The sequence below is a fragment of the Galeopterus variegatus genome, unplaced genomic scaffold (genome assembly GCF_000696425.1).
Source record: "Galeopterus variegatus unplaced genomic scaffold, G_variegatus-3.0.2 Scaffold109, whole genome shotgun sequence".
NCBI classification, from domain to species: Eukaryota; Metazoa; Chordata; class Mammalia; order Dermoptera; family Cynocephalidae; genus Galeopterus; species Galeopterus variegatus.
This window is the reverse complement of record NW_007726220.1, coordinates 401,066-416,202: the sequence shown is the minus strand read 5'-3', so window position 1 is coordinate 416,202 and position 15,137 is coordinate 401,066. Positions and strand designations below refer to the sequence as shown.

The 15,137-nt window shown below is 42.9% G+C and overlaps 1 protein-coding gene across 2 annotated transcripts in view; it reads right to left on the bottom strand.

The window, feature by feature from the left end:
• The window catches only part of ARID1A (AT rich interactive domain 1A (SWI-like)), a 72,125-nt gene that overhangs the window by 26,763 nt on the left and 30,225 nt on the right, over positions 1-15,137 (bottom strand). The window lies entirely within an intron of this gene.

Sequence of the window (15,137 nt, the reverse complement as noted above, 5' to 3'; positions counted from 1 at the left end):
GTGTTACAGGACTGATGGCATTGTGCTGTGTCTGCCCTTTTCTTCCACCAGCCTGAGGGACCAGAGCAGGAACAAGCTATTAGTGACCGGAAAAATGCCAGGCAGCACACAGAGGACAAGATTCTTGACAAACGTAGCTCAATGAATAATCTACTCACAGGCAACCTTTTAAAATCCAATATCTATTATTCCCTCTCTTTCCCTTAACTCTCCATCCCCCCACCCTACCTCAGTACCTGAACTCTAGACCTCCACACTGAAGGAGGGATTCTGGGATGCTGGCATCAAGGGAACTGACTCTCCTGTCTAAAACTGAGAAGTACAACTCTGAATGGGCTTTGGCAACTTGGGTAAGAGCTGTTGCTAGAACTGCAGCAGTACAGGGAAGGAATGTCTGGAAAGGAGGCTGTTGGGAGGCGGGGCTCTGTGTCACTGGAGAAATTTCAATCTAATTGCAAAAATACAAGAACATGCTGTACTAACCCACCTTAGAAAATATCTCTTGAGGTAGGTCTGACCCTTTGGGTGAAGGCTGAGGGCATTGCTGAAGTGAAAAGAGGGGAGAAAAAATACTGCTGGGTTGCTTGCATTCCTGCAGTGGGAGCCCCTGCAAATGGCAGCTCTGCCACTGCAGCAGTCATTGATTTTCCGGGGGTCGATATTCTGCTCCCACAGATCTGCCTGGCTGGAGGTTTAATCACATCGAGTGCTTCTGCTCAACATCTCCCCTTGTTCCACCCTCCCCAAACCAGTAAAGCAGACACCAAACACAATGACAGTTAGCAATGGATAGATGAGATGATGGTCCCCACAGCTGTCCCTCACCCCAGAGAAATTCTAGGCACCAGCTCCAAGGAAGTAAATACGAGAGAGAAGGAGCCAAAGCTCATGGTGCAGTCCACAATAAGCTGCAGGGACAGACCCACGGGCCTCAGAGAATCTTTCAATTCATTGCCCAGTACCCTAATATAGACCCATCTAAAACCCAGGAGATTTTACATTAAATAAACCAGGCTTCCAACTTCTAAAAAAATAGGAGGTCCTGGAACTCCCTTGTGGCACTAACTGGTTGAAACTCTTCTCTCCAGTTTGTCACAGTCCCGGGGCCTATATAATACCACATTACCCGCCTGACCAGCCTCTCTACATACGCACCTTGACCCCCAAACGCTTCTCATTGGGCCAGAGGAAAATGTCTTACCCAGTCAGTAACCACCTCTCTTGGCCAAAAATGAAAAGAGTGTTTTGAGGGTCACTAGTTAACAGACTCATATCTGAAAAAAATGAAACTGGGTCAGAGCTGGGCCTGAGTTACAGCAGCTAAGAACTGTATATTTATGGAATAGGGCTGTTTTAATCCAAGCAGGAAACAAGAGCACTATAAGCTACAGAAGGCAAAGAAGTTAGAAACCCTCTACTTTCTCTAAGTCAAGCATTTCCCGTTAGAAGAGCCAACCACATAGAGCTTGTTCCATGATGAAGATCATCAGCTATAATCCTAGAACTTGAGCAAGGGTGGGAAAAGGAGGAGTGACAGGAAAGCAAGCAGAATTCTGGGTATGAGAAGTGTAACAGGGAGGGAGCGTTGCCTTAGGCTTCCACATTATTTGGCTCTCCTTTCTACAGCAAGCCTGGCTGTCCCTCAAAATTATAGCAACCAGAAAGCAAGTGAGGACAATTAGGGAGGGCAAAGTTGGCACAGTGCTGAATATGACTTAGAACTAGGAGGTTGGATGGACTCCTTGGTTCTGTAGTTAAAAGTTCTAAATTTATACTCACCAGTGGCTTTCCCTACCATGGCTTGCTGATCTAGACAAAATCCAAATATTTGGGGGGAGGGTGTGGAACAAACAGATCTGAGGGGGGGGAGGAATAGTCACTGAATTTTAAACCAGAAAAGATAGCCATCAACCCCAAAGGCCTTTAAAACCAAAAGAACAACTTAGAACACAGGGGAGCCATAGTCAAGTTCTAGAAATAGAGGAATGGGGGGTTGAGGAGAGGAACCAAATATTCTTGATAATGGTTCCTCTGAACACTGATCCCTTTAATTTGAAACTTAGTTTCTCTCCTACCTTCCCCAAATGTCAGGAAAGTACATTCACCCATCTCAGTAAACAATATTCAATATTCCTCTCACACCAAGGCTGGCCTTAAGGGACAGGTTTGCTGACTCTCAAGCTCCAGTCTTCAACTCTCAGTTTCCACCTTCAACAAGGCATGGCTTCTTAGTTTCCTTGGGAAAGGTCAAATGGGAAGGAAGCTAGCAGCCTGGAGGTGAGCTCTGCCTCAAGGCAGAGATTATGTCACAATACCAGCCAATTCCATGATGATACCAGATGGGGAAGATGGAACAGGTTCAGGCTATGAAAGTGGATGGATCAAGAGACCAACCACGGATCCCCAAAGCAAGAGCACTAGAACACATACTAGATTGATCACAGGTTTCAGGTAGAACACCAAATGTCACAGAAACACAAGGAAAAGACAACAGAAATAATTCTATACCTGATTTATCAGGTATGTTAACATAGCTCCACACCTATGGGTCCTCCCCTCTGTGCTAAATTTGAAGGAGCAGATTCTCACCTGGGTTTAGGGGGCCCTAGTGGTTTCTATAAAGATAGCATCTCTAGGTGGACTTGGCTTATTTCCTCTTCAAAAGGTCCAATTCCCCCAAGGATAGACAAGAAACAACTTGGTAACCACACATCTGGTGGATGGTTTTCTGATTTTGGTTGGTCTTTTTTGCAGAAGGACAACAACTGAAGCCAGGGCATGTGCTTCATTAGGGTAATCTCCCAGTCAGTTCTTCAAAAGGTTTTTAAAGCACCAAAAGGAGAGAAAAGAGAAGGGGGAATGGGCAGAGGTAAGCCATTGTCATTAAGGCAACTAAGTTCATCCATATGTTGACTCAAAAATTTCAGGAGATTCTAGTTTTTGAGGATTCTTCTTTTTGGGGTAAACGCTTCCTGCATCCTCCTAGAGAGTAGAACAGAATTCAGAAAATAAAATATCACTAACTGCCTAGAAATTTCAACCTCACATTCTTCCATATCTCCTTCTTCCCTTTCTCCAAAGAGAAAAGAATATGGAAGGCAAAGTTTATTTTCTGAATTTGATACTCTTCTTTATCTTAAAGGATCTATTTGCTGATCCTTTGCAGGAGTTGGTCCTAATAGTAAAAGCACTGGACTGGAAGTCAGGGAACACAATGTTCTCATTTATTAAATGACTTTGGCAAGTCCCTTATCCTTTCTGGGCTGTAGGTTCCTCTTTTGTTAAAGTGGGGAATGTGAGGGGAGAAAGGGGAGTGGTGTTAGTGTAGTGAATATTCTGTTAGACTGGCTCATGCTGTCTCCATCCTACTCTTTTCCTAATTGTAGGGGTTAAAGAGCTAAAAACTAAATTTCCAAGAATCCCTTGCAGATAGGTTTTGGGTACAATTCAAGTTCTGCTAATTAGAAGCCACCTCATGAGACTATATCAAAGTATGGCAGAGACAATATTTCTGTCTCTTTCACTTGCTTCTGCAGGAGCATTTTGGTTCCATCCTCCACTTAACTGGGTGTTAGTTCTGGTAGCAGCAGCTGCTGCTTCTTGATTTCAGCTTACTGATTGATCCCTGGATCACAGATTTAGGGGTGTGACTTGAGAGCAATCAATCCGACAGTGGCTCAGAGGTAGGAGTTCCTCTGGTGGTTCAAATCTAGGTCAAATTTGGGTTCCTGGAAGCCAATCCTAGAGCATGCTCCCTCAATCCTTCCAACAATTTTGCAAGCCCAAATTCCCTATATTAAATCCTTCTCTATTAAATATACCTAGGCCTAGGGTTCAGCACAGAAACACTCTATCCAACTCAGCACTGGGTGATCCCAAAAGAGTAGTTGTGAAAAAGGGAGAACAGGTTTATTCACAAAGGATATTCTCTGCTAAGTTACTGCATTTCTGGGGGAAAATGAGCAAGAGGGGAGAGCCTTAGGCCTTTAAATACATTTGTCCAGGACAACCTCCTTCACTTTTCTCTTTTTACAACCTCCCTGCACTTTTTCCCTCCCACCCTAAGCTCTGGTGTGGTGGTGGTGGTGGTGGGGGGGGGTTTGAATTGCTCACACAGGATGGAAGGTTGAGTCAGCAGATGCTTTCTTTTCCATTCCTATGTTCTCTGCAGGCTGTTATTCTGCTGAGGATGGCATTACCTGCCCAACCCAAAATAAATATCATCTGGGCTTCAGGGAAGTGTGGGCTACATGGGGTACCGAGGGTTCTACTCAGCAGTAGGAAAAATGTTTATAAGCTCTAGTGGCAAAAGAACCAGGGAATATCAGTCCTGACACCCTTAGGTGGCTAATGAGTGAGGATGATGCTAGTGGCAAAAGAACCAGGGAATATCAGTCCTGACACCCTTAGGTGGCTAATGAGTGAGGACAAGTTTGGTCTACCTCATCATCTTCTTCTTCTTTTTTTTTTTTTAAATAAAGATGACCGGGCCGAGCCTGTGGCGCACTCAAGTCTACACCTCAAGGGGTTGATATGAGGATTAAAGGAAACTATGGGAAAAAATTAAGGATATAAATGACTTCAGTTACAATGTAAAGTCAGATTCCTCTAGCGTAGTAGATGCTCATAAAATATTTATAGAATGAATGAATTTGTATAAATGCATAGGAAAGGGCCGGCCCCGTGGCGCACTCGGGAGAGTGCGGCGCTAGGAGCGCAGGGACGCTCCTGCCGCGGGTTCGGATCCTATATAGGGATGGCCGGTGCGCTCACTGGCTGAGCGCGGTGCAGTCGACACCAAGCCAAGGGTTGCGATTTGCGGCCAGTCTCACGAAAAGACAAAAAATAAATAAACAAACAAACAAACAAACAAACAAATAAATAAATAAATAGTGCGGCCAGTCTCACGAAAAGACAAAAAATAAATAAACAAACAAACAAACAAACAAACAAACAAATAAATAAATAAATTAATTAATTAATTAAAGATGACCGGAAAGGGGATCTTAACCCTTGACTTGGTGTTGTCAGCACCACGCTCTCCCAAGTGAGCCAACCGGCCAGCCCTATATAGGGATCTGAACCCGTGGCCTTGGTGTTATCAGCACCACACTCTCCCAAGTGAATCACAGGCCAGCCCCTCACTTCATCTTCTTATACTAATTTCTGGTCTATAGATTCCTGTAGCAGGGCTGAGGACAAACTGAAAAACAAGGTCAAATTCAAGTGATGATCTTGGTGGGGTCTTCTGTAGGACTTCTGCAGGACTGACGGACTCCAGGAGCCACCATACTAAGAGGTAAGGCTCAGCTGCTTTTCAGACTGTGGTTGTTCCTAAGAAAACAATAGGTTCCAGCAAGAGGAATCTGTGTGAGACACACAGGCAGGAAGCAGAGCTGAGCCACCAGTGACTAGAATAGAAACAGGAAATGGGCCCAGGAACAAGCATACAGTAATCTGCTGCAAGCAGCACAGCTCCAGCAGGCACCAGGCAGTATCAGGGCTGGAACAGTGTGACTGAGACAGAGAAGCGGATTGGCTAGCTCTGTCAGAGAACCAGCGTTCTAGAGAAGGGAAGGCTACATGCACAGGGTACACACTGCTCTGAGCAGCCTGGGCAGATACGACAGAGCGGGTGGAGATTTCCTTTTTGAGACTTTGTGAGAGCACCTGGACTACAATTCAAGGAAAGCAAGCACAGACACACAGTCAGCTATAAAGAAAACAGGTCACCAAACTCAGAACGGTCTAGCTTCTCTGGTTACTAAAATTGCCAGTGGCATTTCTGTTATCCCTTTGAAAATAAACTGTCAAAAACCTAGGCAAGAACTGTTAGCCCTCCCTCCTTCTACCATGAAATAGACAAAAGGAAACAGAAACAGTTTAAGATAACCTTCAAACACTTCAATTTTTTAAGTATTCAGAGGATTTCTGTCACTCCTCCCAATAAACCTAGACAACAAAAAACTGGCCCCCAAGTTCAGCTAGGTAGCAAGAACCTAAGGGGTATTCAACAAAGGTTTACTGAATATCTGTCTGTGCTGGGCACATGACAGGTATCAGATCCCGGCCTGAGTGCTCAAGCAGAGGTACTTAGCATAATGTTATGACAACATGAACAAAATGGGAAGTCCCAGAGAAGATATTTTAGCTGGGTTTTAAAGCCAAAGAAGAAGTTTGCTGGGCATGAGAAAGAGAGAGAGAAACATCTTAAGCAAAAGAACAATAGTGGGGAGGATAGGGAGTTGTGAGGAGCTTAAGGTACAGCTGAGGGGCCAGAAATGAGACTGCAGAGGTATGCTGGGAGCTGTGGATGGCTCCACTCTGGGTTCTGGACTATCGGCATAGGGAGCCAGGATCCCAAAAGCACTCACAAAACAATTTGTGGTAGTATCCTACACTCAGAGATTATATAAATTTTACTACACATGGTCATTCCAAAGTTCCCAGCTTGATATTTCATTTAAAAATTTTTCTCCCTCAGGGTATAACTCCATGCTTCTAAACCATTACACATATGAATCACTTGGGGATCTTGTTAACAGAGTTAGATCCAATAGATCTGGGCTAGAGCCTGAGAATCTGCATTTCTAGCAAGCTCCCAGGTAATGTCAGTGCAGCTGGACAGTGGACCACATTTTGAGTAGCAAAGACCTAACTGAAGTTATCATTAACCAAGACACTGTATTCTAAAAAGAAAGGCACAGAACAGAACTTGCTCCCATCCAACACAGGGGAACCGAAGAACCAAACTCTAGTCAACGTTTCACTGTCTAAGGTGACTCCCTAGGTGCCTGGTTCCTCCAAACAAGTCCTATAAGTTTGGCCATCCTCCCTTCCCCCATCCACCATCCTTTTCATAACTCATTTGTGCCTCCATCGCAGAGAAATCTTGGGAAACAAAAGAGAAATGGAAAAAAAAAAAAAAAAAGAAAAGAAAACCCATTTATATTCCTTCCTTTAGGACAAGTCTAATAAATGTTAAATGGCAAAGAGCTGAAGCTTTTGTCTAAAAATGAAGAGATGAGATCATCCATGCCTTTCCTCTACTGGCTGGGATACTAGAGGAAATATTTCATCTGAAATATCAGAGTTAGATTCAAATTCTGATTCTGACCCTTGTTTTTTTGTGTATGTAAAACACAAGTGGGTGCTCAGTACATTTCAATTCCTGCCCTTCCAGGATGTCTGGTGTTGACTGCAGCTCCTTTCCTGGACTTAGTCCTGCACTCTAAGATTTGGATTCTGTAGAAACAGCATAGCTCCCTCCCATTTCCTCTTTCCAGATCCAAGAATTTCTCTCTCTTTTTTTTTGTCCTTTTTGTGACCGGTAAGCACCGGCCATCCCTATATAGGATCTGAACCCGCGGTGGGAGCACCACTGCGCTCCCAGCGCCGCACTCTCCCGAGTCCGCCACAGGGTCGGCCCAAGAATTTCTGAGAACAGAGTCTGAGAACATCACAGAAGCAAAACATGAGTGCTGATAGCTACTGCATTGTTAAGTGAAATTTAGATTTTTTTTTGGTGGCTGGCTGGTATGGGGATCTGGACCCTTGACTTTGGAGTTAAAAGGCTGTGCTCTAACCGACTAAGCCAACCAGCCAGCCGAGTGAAATTTAAAGAATGGCTTGTAAACCCAAGAGATAAAAGAATATCTATTGAAAATTTAATAGACATTAAAAATCCTAATCCTGTTCTCCACACCACTCCCAGCATCAATAACACTTACTCCTACCTAACCAGAGGAAACAAGTATGCTCCAGTTTTTCAACAGTAGCCTCTAAGACTTAAGAGTATATAGTGATCCTTATAAACTAACCCAGTTGGTGCCTTGATTCCTTTTTCTCACAAATCCAGAAAGATGTGCCTGAATATACCCTTCTAATATTCTGCCAATATCTTTACTCTTCCCTCTTCTATCTGCCTTACACACATGCAGGTCTTGAGAAGAAGCTGAGGAATTTGGACTGATTCGGCCACCTCTCCTTTCCAGTCCCTTTCAAGAGTGCTCTTTACCTTTCCCTTGTTCATTTCCTTCTCAAGCCCTCAGAAATCAGGTTCTTTTCTTACGTAAAAAGGATCCCAATAAAATGCTTCATGACCAATCCGACTGCATGTTTTCCTTGAAATATAAATTTGATGTGGAACATCTTCCCTCCTCCCTTGTCTTCCAGAAATATTACACAATCCTTGTCCTTTCCTCTGATTTCTCTCTAACTCAGCTGCTTTTACCTGATGACTGTAGGCATTGTCCAGGGCTCCACCTGGCTCCTCTCTCCATACTCCACAGCCTGGGAGACCTACTTCATTCCATAACTATTAACTACTACACAGCTGACTCTCAAACTCTTATCCAGACTAAGCTCTTACCCAAGTTTCTGTTTCTTATATTTGTTTTTGACATTTCACTATATCATATTCCACAAAAATGGAACTTAACTTCTCAAAAATGAGTTTTCCCTATTAGCCTTTTTATTTGCCAATGAAATTGCTCTCTCTTCTCCCCTCTCCCCTGCCAATCAAGATCCTTAAATCTTCTACCTACTAAAATCTACTTATTCTCATTTTTAGATTCTTTCCTGCATGTCTCACATTTGGGACTAGATGGCTATGCAAATGAGATAGAAGGGGTAGAACTCCACTCTTCTTGCTGGAATTATTTCAACAATTTAACTTATTCCCTTGCATTCAGATTCTTCCCTTTTCAAATCATTCTACACAAAAATGAATCATTTTTGTAAAACATTAATTTTATCACGTTATTGCCCTAATTACATATCTGCAGATTTGTAAAATCAGATCCAAATGGCTCACTCAGCCCACCAGAGCCGCAATCCCTGTGATCTAGCTTCTGTCCTAGGAAGTCTGACCAGCCCCCAAATATTATCTATACTGCACCCCGTCCTCATCCCCACTTGGCCTCTGCTTAAGCTGGACTTTTCCTTTCTAACCACTCAAATAGATCTACATCTAGCTCATACTGAACTTCTTACATGACGTCTTCCCTCAATTATTTAAACATAAATGGTTCACTGATTTCACCAAACGCTGATTGCACTCATTATAAAATTCAGGAACACATTCTTCTGTGTCATGTCTATCTATTTTACTAATGAAACAGGAGAATCTTTGAGTATACCAGTCATGTCATATTCAGAATCATGGACCTAAGAGTTCAAATGACCTCAGAAGTTACCCAAGTCCAACCCTTGTCTAATGCCTAATTTGCTGTCTACATAACACACATAGTAAAAAGTGTGCCAAGTTTTACTCCAGGGACAGAAAACTTACCTACATATATATATAATTTTATTTATTTTTTTAAAATATCCTCATCCTCTAGATCACAAAGGAATGTGCATATCATGGCTTGGACTTAAGCCTGTAAGTCCAAGCCAGACGAAGTCACAGGTTTTAAAGCAGTAATGTAACTGAGCCAGGGTTTTTTGTTTGTTTGTTTGTTTTTTAAAAGATGATCACTCTAGTGATTATATTGAGGACAGAGTTGAAAGAAAAAGGGGAGGAAAAGAAACAGAACAGTCAGGAGTCTATGGCAAGACACCAGGTGAAAGATAACAGGGACCCGAAAAAAAGGTAGTGGGGCAGGTCAGGGGAAACCAGATTCAAAAGCCATTTCTGAGGTAGACTATAATCTGGTGGCCAACTAAGTATGGCCCCACTAACGGAAGGGATCCAGTGATGAGCACCACAGAGCAGAGGAGGACCCACGGTGGCACTGGCAGTGCAAGGGCTGCCCTAACCCAGGAATAAATTGCACAGAGGCCACAGCTGCAAGACAGTCTTGTCTCTTACAAGTCTCTTTTCCTTTCCACCTTTTCAATCCAAAGCCTGCTCTCTGGATCATCAGGATTCAAACTACAGTGTAAGTCACCACTACTATTCAAGTTACCACTGTGGCTTCCTAGTCTAGTAAATTTTTCTCTTCCCTTTTCAACACTAGCTCAGTGTTGTTCCAGTTGTGGTCTTCTGAACTGGCAGCATCAATACCACCTAAGAGCTTATTAGAAATGCAAATTCTTGGGTCCAACCCCACACCTACTGAATCAGAATCTCTCAGGTAGGGGCTGGCCTGTGGCTCATTTGGGAGAGTGCGGTGCTGATAACACCAAGGCCATGGGTTCGGATCCTATATAGGGATAGCCGGTTGGCTCACTGGCTGAGCGTGTTGCTGACAATACCAAGCCGAGGGTTAAGATCCCCTTACCGGTCATCTTTTTAAAAAAAAAAACAAACAGAAAAAACTCTCAGGTAGAGCTTAGGAATCTGTATTTTAATTAATGTCCATGTGATTCTTAAGACATGCTAAAGCTTGAAGAGCACTAGCACACCTCTCCAGATCAGGGCTTTTAATCCTATTACCATTTTCCATCACTCCATCCCAGGTACAGTTTCAAGAGCAAAATGAAAAATTTACAAATTTGCCTGCATCAGGAAAAATTAGGGAAGCATCCATTATTCTAGGGAAACCACATATACTTGGATGAATCATTTTAACAGAAGCTTTTAAAAGACCCAACTCTGGGCTGGCCCATGGCTCACTCGGGAGAATGTGGTGCTGACAATAACACCAAGGCCACGGGTTCGGATCCCACGTAGGGATGGCCAGTTAGCTCTATTGGGAGAGCATGGTGCAGACAACACCAAGTCAAGGGTTAAGATCCCCTTACCAGTCATCTTTTTAAAAATATAATAATAATAAAATAAATAAAAGACCCAACTCCAAGTCATTCTCAAAAATGACTATAATAAAAAGTCATACCAATTTTCTTTTCTTTTCTTTTTTTTTTTTTTTTGTCTTTTGTCTTTTTCCGTGTCCGGCAACGGATCGCAACCCTCAGTGTTGCCCCCGTACCGGACCGGGGACCGACTATAATAAAAAGTCATACCAATTTTCTTTTCTTTTTTTTTTTTTTTTGTCTTTTGTCTTTTGTCTTTTTCCGTGTCCGGCAACGGATCGCAACCCTCAGTGTTGCCCCGTACCGGACCGGGGACCGGCAACGGGATTGCAACCCTCGGCGCTGCCCCCGCGCCTCGCTCAGCCAGTGAGCGGGAACCGGTCTGTATGTGGGATCCGAACCCTCGGGCGGGAGCGCCACCGCGCTTCCCAAGCGGCGCACTTATCCAGTGCGCCACCAGGCCAGCCCCCATACCAATTTTCAAATGAGTCCCTTAAAGATTTTGCCCCAAAATTCAGAAATTAAAGATCTTGAAACACCTAGAGATTTGCTTGCCCATCTCTTACAAGAACCTTCTTAACATAAAGTGGTAGATATTTTATTAGATGGTAAACCTTAACCTCACTTCTTTGTACGGCCACTGTCAGTAAGCACGAATAAATTAATCCATTTTCTAAAATGGAGTTTGGTCATACCCATAACAGTGTATGATAAATGCCTTGCCCTAGCAGTGGAGACAACAATCTGGCAATATGGTCAAGCTGCTCCCTGTCAATCATATCTGAGTACTTCAAAAAGTTCGTGGGAAGATTCGTATTATCTTTTAATTCTATATTTCCATGAACTTTTTGAAGTACTCACGTATACTTCCTGGATGAATAACATAATGGACACTGCTCAAGTTCACTTGTTCAATGAGTTGGAGCCTACTAGATGCCAGGCACTATGATGGTAAGCAAGACAGCAAGTCAGCCCTCAGTGAGGTTGGATTAAATAAGTAGGTTAAGTTACACTTGAGATAAGCACTGGCAAGAAGTATAGGTGCTAAGAACCTACTATAGCAAAGGAACCTGACATGGAGTAGCTCCCTACCTGGGCTGCAAATCAGAATCACCTGGGACAGCTTTTAACCATACCAATGCCCAAGCCCCACCAGACATCAAACAAACTGAACTGTGTGAAACCCAGGCACTGGTTTTTAAAAATTCTCTGGTGCTGTAACCAATGTCCAGGGTTCAATCTCTGCACCAGCCAGCCGTCCAAAAAAAAAAAAAAAACAACGAAACAAAATAGGGGAGTGGGGGGGCGGGGGACACTGGCCAATTAACTCACTTGGTTAGAGCTACAGTGCTGATAACACCAAAGTCAAGGGTTCAGATCCCAGTACCAGCCAGCCACCAAAACAAAACACACACAAAAAACAAAATGACGTAAAGATAATTCTCTCCCCCAGGTAGTTATAACATGTAGCCACAGTAGACGACCACTGGTCTTGGGTATCACACGATAGGTGCTGGAGGCACAGAGATCAGTAACACAGTGCATATTTTCTAGGAGCTTACCATTTAATCAAGCAGAGGTATCAGCAAAATGCTCTGTCAACATGGAGCAAAGAAACCTCAAATACAGGATAGTGCTTCTCTGGGTAAAGGGAGAGAAAAGTGATCCCACAGGGCTATGTAAGGCTTTTACCTGTGTCAGCAAGGTTTGGTTTCTGAAGATGGGTATTCAGGCACTGAACTGATCTTATACCTTTTTTGTATGTCTTAAGTACTGCAGGTTTTTTTGGTTTTTGTTCTGTTTTTACGGTAAAATAAAAACTGCCTTTAGTCAGTGAAGTCACAAAAGAAGTTATTTAAGGTGAATCTTGAAGCTTGATTAGGAAGGAGTTTTCTGAGTAAATGATCTTTAATATGTAGTCTGAAAGATGAACAGGAGTTAGGGATAAATGTATGAGGCAAAGGGAAGTATGTGCAAAGGTCTAAAAGCAGAAAAAGCATATGGGGCCTTACAGAAACTGTGAGAAAGCCAAGACCAAGGCAGAAAGGGGGTAAAAAAAAAGAATGAAGGTTCTGAAAGTGCTATCCCTGGTCTAGCAGCATCAGAATCATCAAGGAACTTATCAGAAATGCACATTCTCAGGCCCCACTCCAGACCTACTAAATCAGGAAGTAGGGTTGGGGAGGGGCCATGCGAGGGAACAGCAATCTGTCTTTCTGATGCCTGAGTAATACTAAGGATTTTGAATTTTATTCTAAGATTAATGAAAAAATAAGAGGTTTTAAATACAGAGATAACATGACCAGGATAATGGCTAAATGGTCTGGTATTAACAGCTGAGCAAAAACTCCTTAAAATGTAATTTTTATAATAATTAAGGGTTGCAATCATAATGCCTTTTGGTCCAAGCACGTAAGGTGAATGAGTGAAGAGGGCGCCATAAAACTGGAGGGGCTGCTCTCCAGTCAGCCTAGCATGGTGCCCTGATGCCAAACACAAATAAGCCCCTCACAAACATTTGTTCAGTGAAGGAATGTATTGGCAAACCTAGGGAATCCTTTAACACCACTGGTTAAGAAAGGCCCCTGTAAGGAATCCAACTTCTCATTTCTTCAGATGTGACTGTTTACCTAGCCTGGCTAGGCAAATCTGGCATTAAACCAAAATTTCAAGAAATAACCACTTTTTGTTTCTTGCTCCAAGTAGCAGAAGGATAAAAAGCAATTCAAAAAATAAGATGCCAATAACCCAGCCAACTCACCTCCAATGTGGAGCTTCTACCACAAAACCCATTTGGATGAATCTTTAGTAGAAACCTGAACTTGGGAATGTTCCTTGTGATAGGCTTCCCAGGAACAACTCTCCCCCTGGTCCCAAAAGGCTGCCAACACTTTCACTTCAGTAGGTCAAATCAAAAACTCTTGGATTCCCAACCCTTAGAAGACCTGCAGCGTGTTTGTATACAAGTTTCCTCAGAATCAAAAAATACCAAATACCATTCTATGGAAGGTCACCAGAAGGAAGCAGAAAATTTTTGAAGGGGAGCAACTTACAGCACTGACAGAAACCCACTGATCTGTGTTCTTGCCACAATAGCACCTCTCCCAGATTTAGCCACAGACCATAGATAATGAGGGAGTGGTTACATATTTCTGACTGAATCAGGTTAAAAAGCACATTCCAGTGAAGCTCAGGATGCAGAGAAAGATTGTAACAGACACTAAGGGAACAAAGAATGATTACATTTCCTTCCTCCCCAATTCCTCAGTTAAGAAAGTCAGTCTCAGAAGTCTCATCTGACAGTGGCTCTTCATCCTGGCCTTGGAAGCCTGAACACCAGGTACTGAGGGACTCTGTAGATCTTGCCCTATTAAGTTTATGTCTCTGAGATCTTCAGGGGAAGCCATAGGATGCTTTATTTTTGCCTTCTACCTATTCCTTAAAGATCCAGAAAAACCATTTTCTCCCAAGTCAGAATAACCGAAGAGACACACAGAGTAAAAATTTCGAAAGACTATTATCTGGGCATTTCCATTTCCTAACTGAAGCAGGATTTTCTTACTAGATTTCAGAATAGCCTATTTTATTTCTATGCCTAGCAGATTAACTTTCAGAGGCTGAGTGACCTGCCTACATGTAGTGGCAGAACTAAAACTAAGGGTAAACGTTCCCAGAACCTGCCTACAATTAAACAATTGGTGTTAACTGCTTTTCAGACATCAAGCACAGGTCTCTATGCCCTCTGAGATGATGATTATAATGGCTGACATTTATTTATGGAGTGCCTACAATCCACCAGCACACTCTCTATTACCCTATTTAATGTTAATCACCATCCCATGAAGTGGGTACTTCTAGGATCATTTTATAGGTGTGAAAACTAAAGCTCAGAGAGGTGACTTACCCCACGCTACAGAATTAGTGGGAGAATCAAAACGCAGACCCAGGAACTCTGGCTCAAGAGCCCAACATCTTAATCACCAGACTATACTGCCTTTCTCAGGATATGGTCAGTCCATTCTACACATAAGCACTTGATTGCATAATCAAGAACCTGGGCACCAAGTGCTCTGTTAAACAAAAGCACCTATTCACAAAAAAACACTACCAGAAAAACCGCTTTTATTCAACCCATGCTCAATGTGATGATGCATGTTGAATGTACCTTAGATCCTCCTTCCTAACCACTAAGCCAAAAACTTGAAAATTCAGCCTCCGAGAATAAGGTCAAGAAACTGAGACTTTTCTCTACTTTGATGGACAGCAGACAGTACTTCTAACATCTACACCTTCCCTGCCCCTGATGTGGGTACATGCCTAAGAACCCAGGAATTAAAAAAAAAAACAAAAAAAAAACTCTAAACAAATCACAAACCTATTCCCTGGGCAAGTAGACAAAACAGACATTCTATAAGGTGAGTCTATTCCTACAAGGTCAG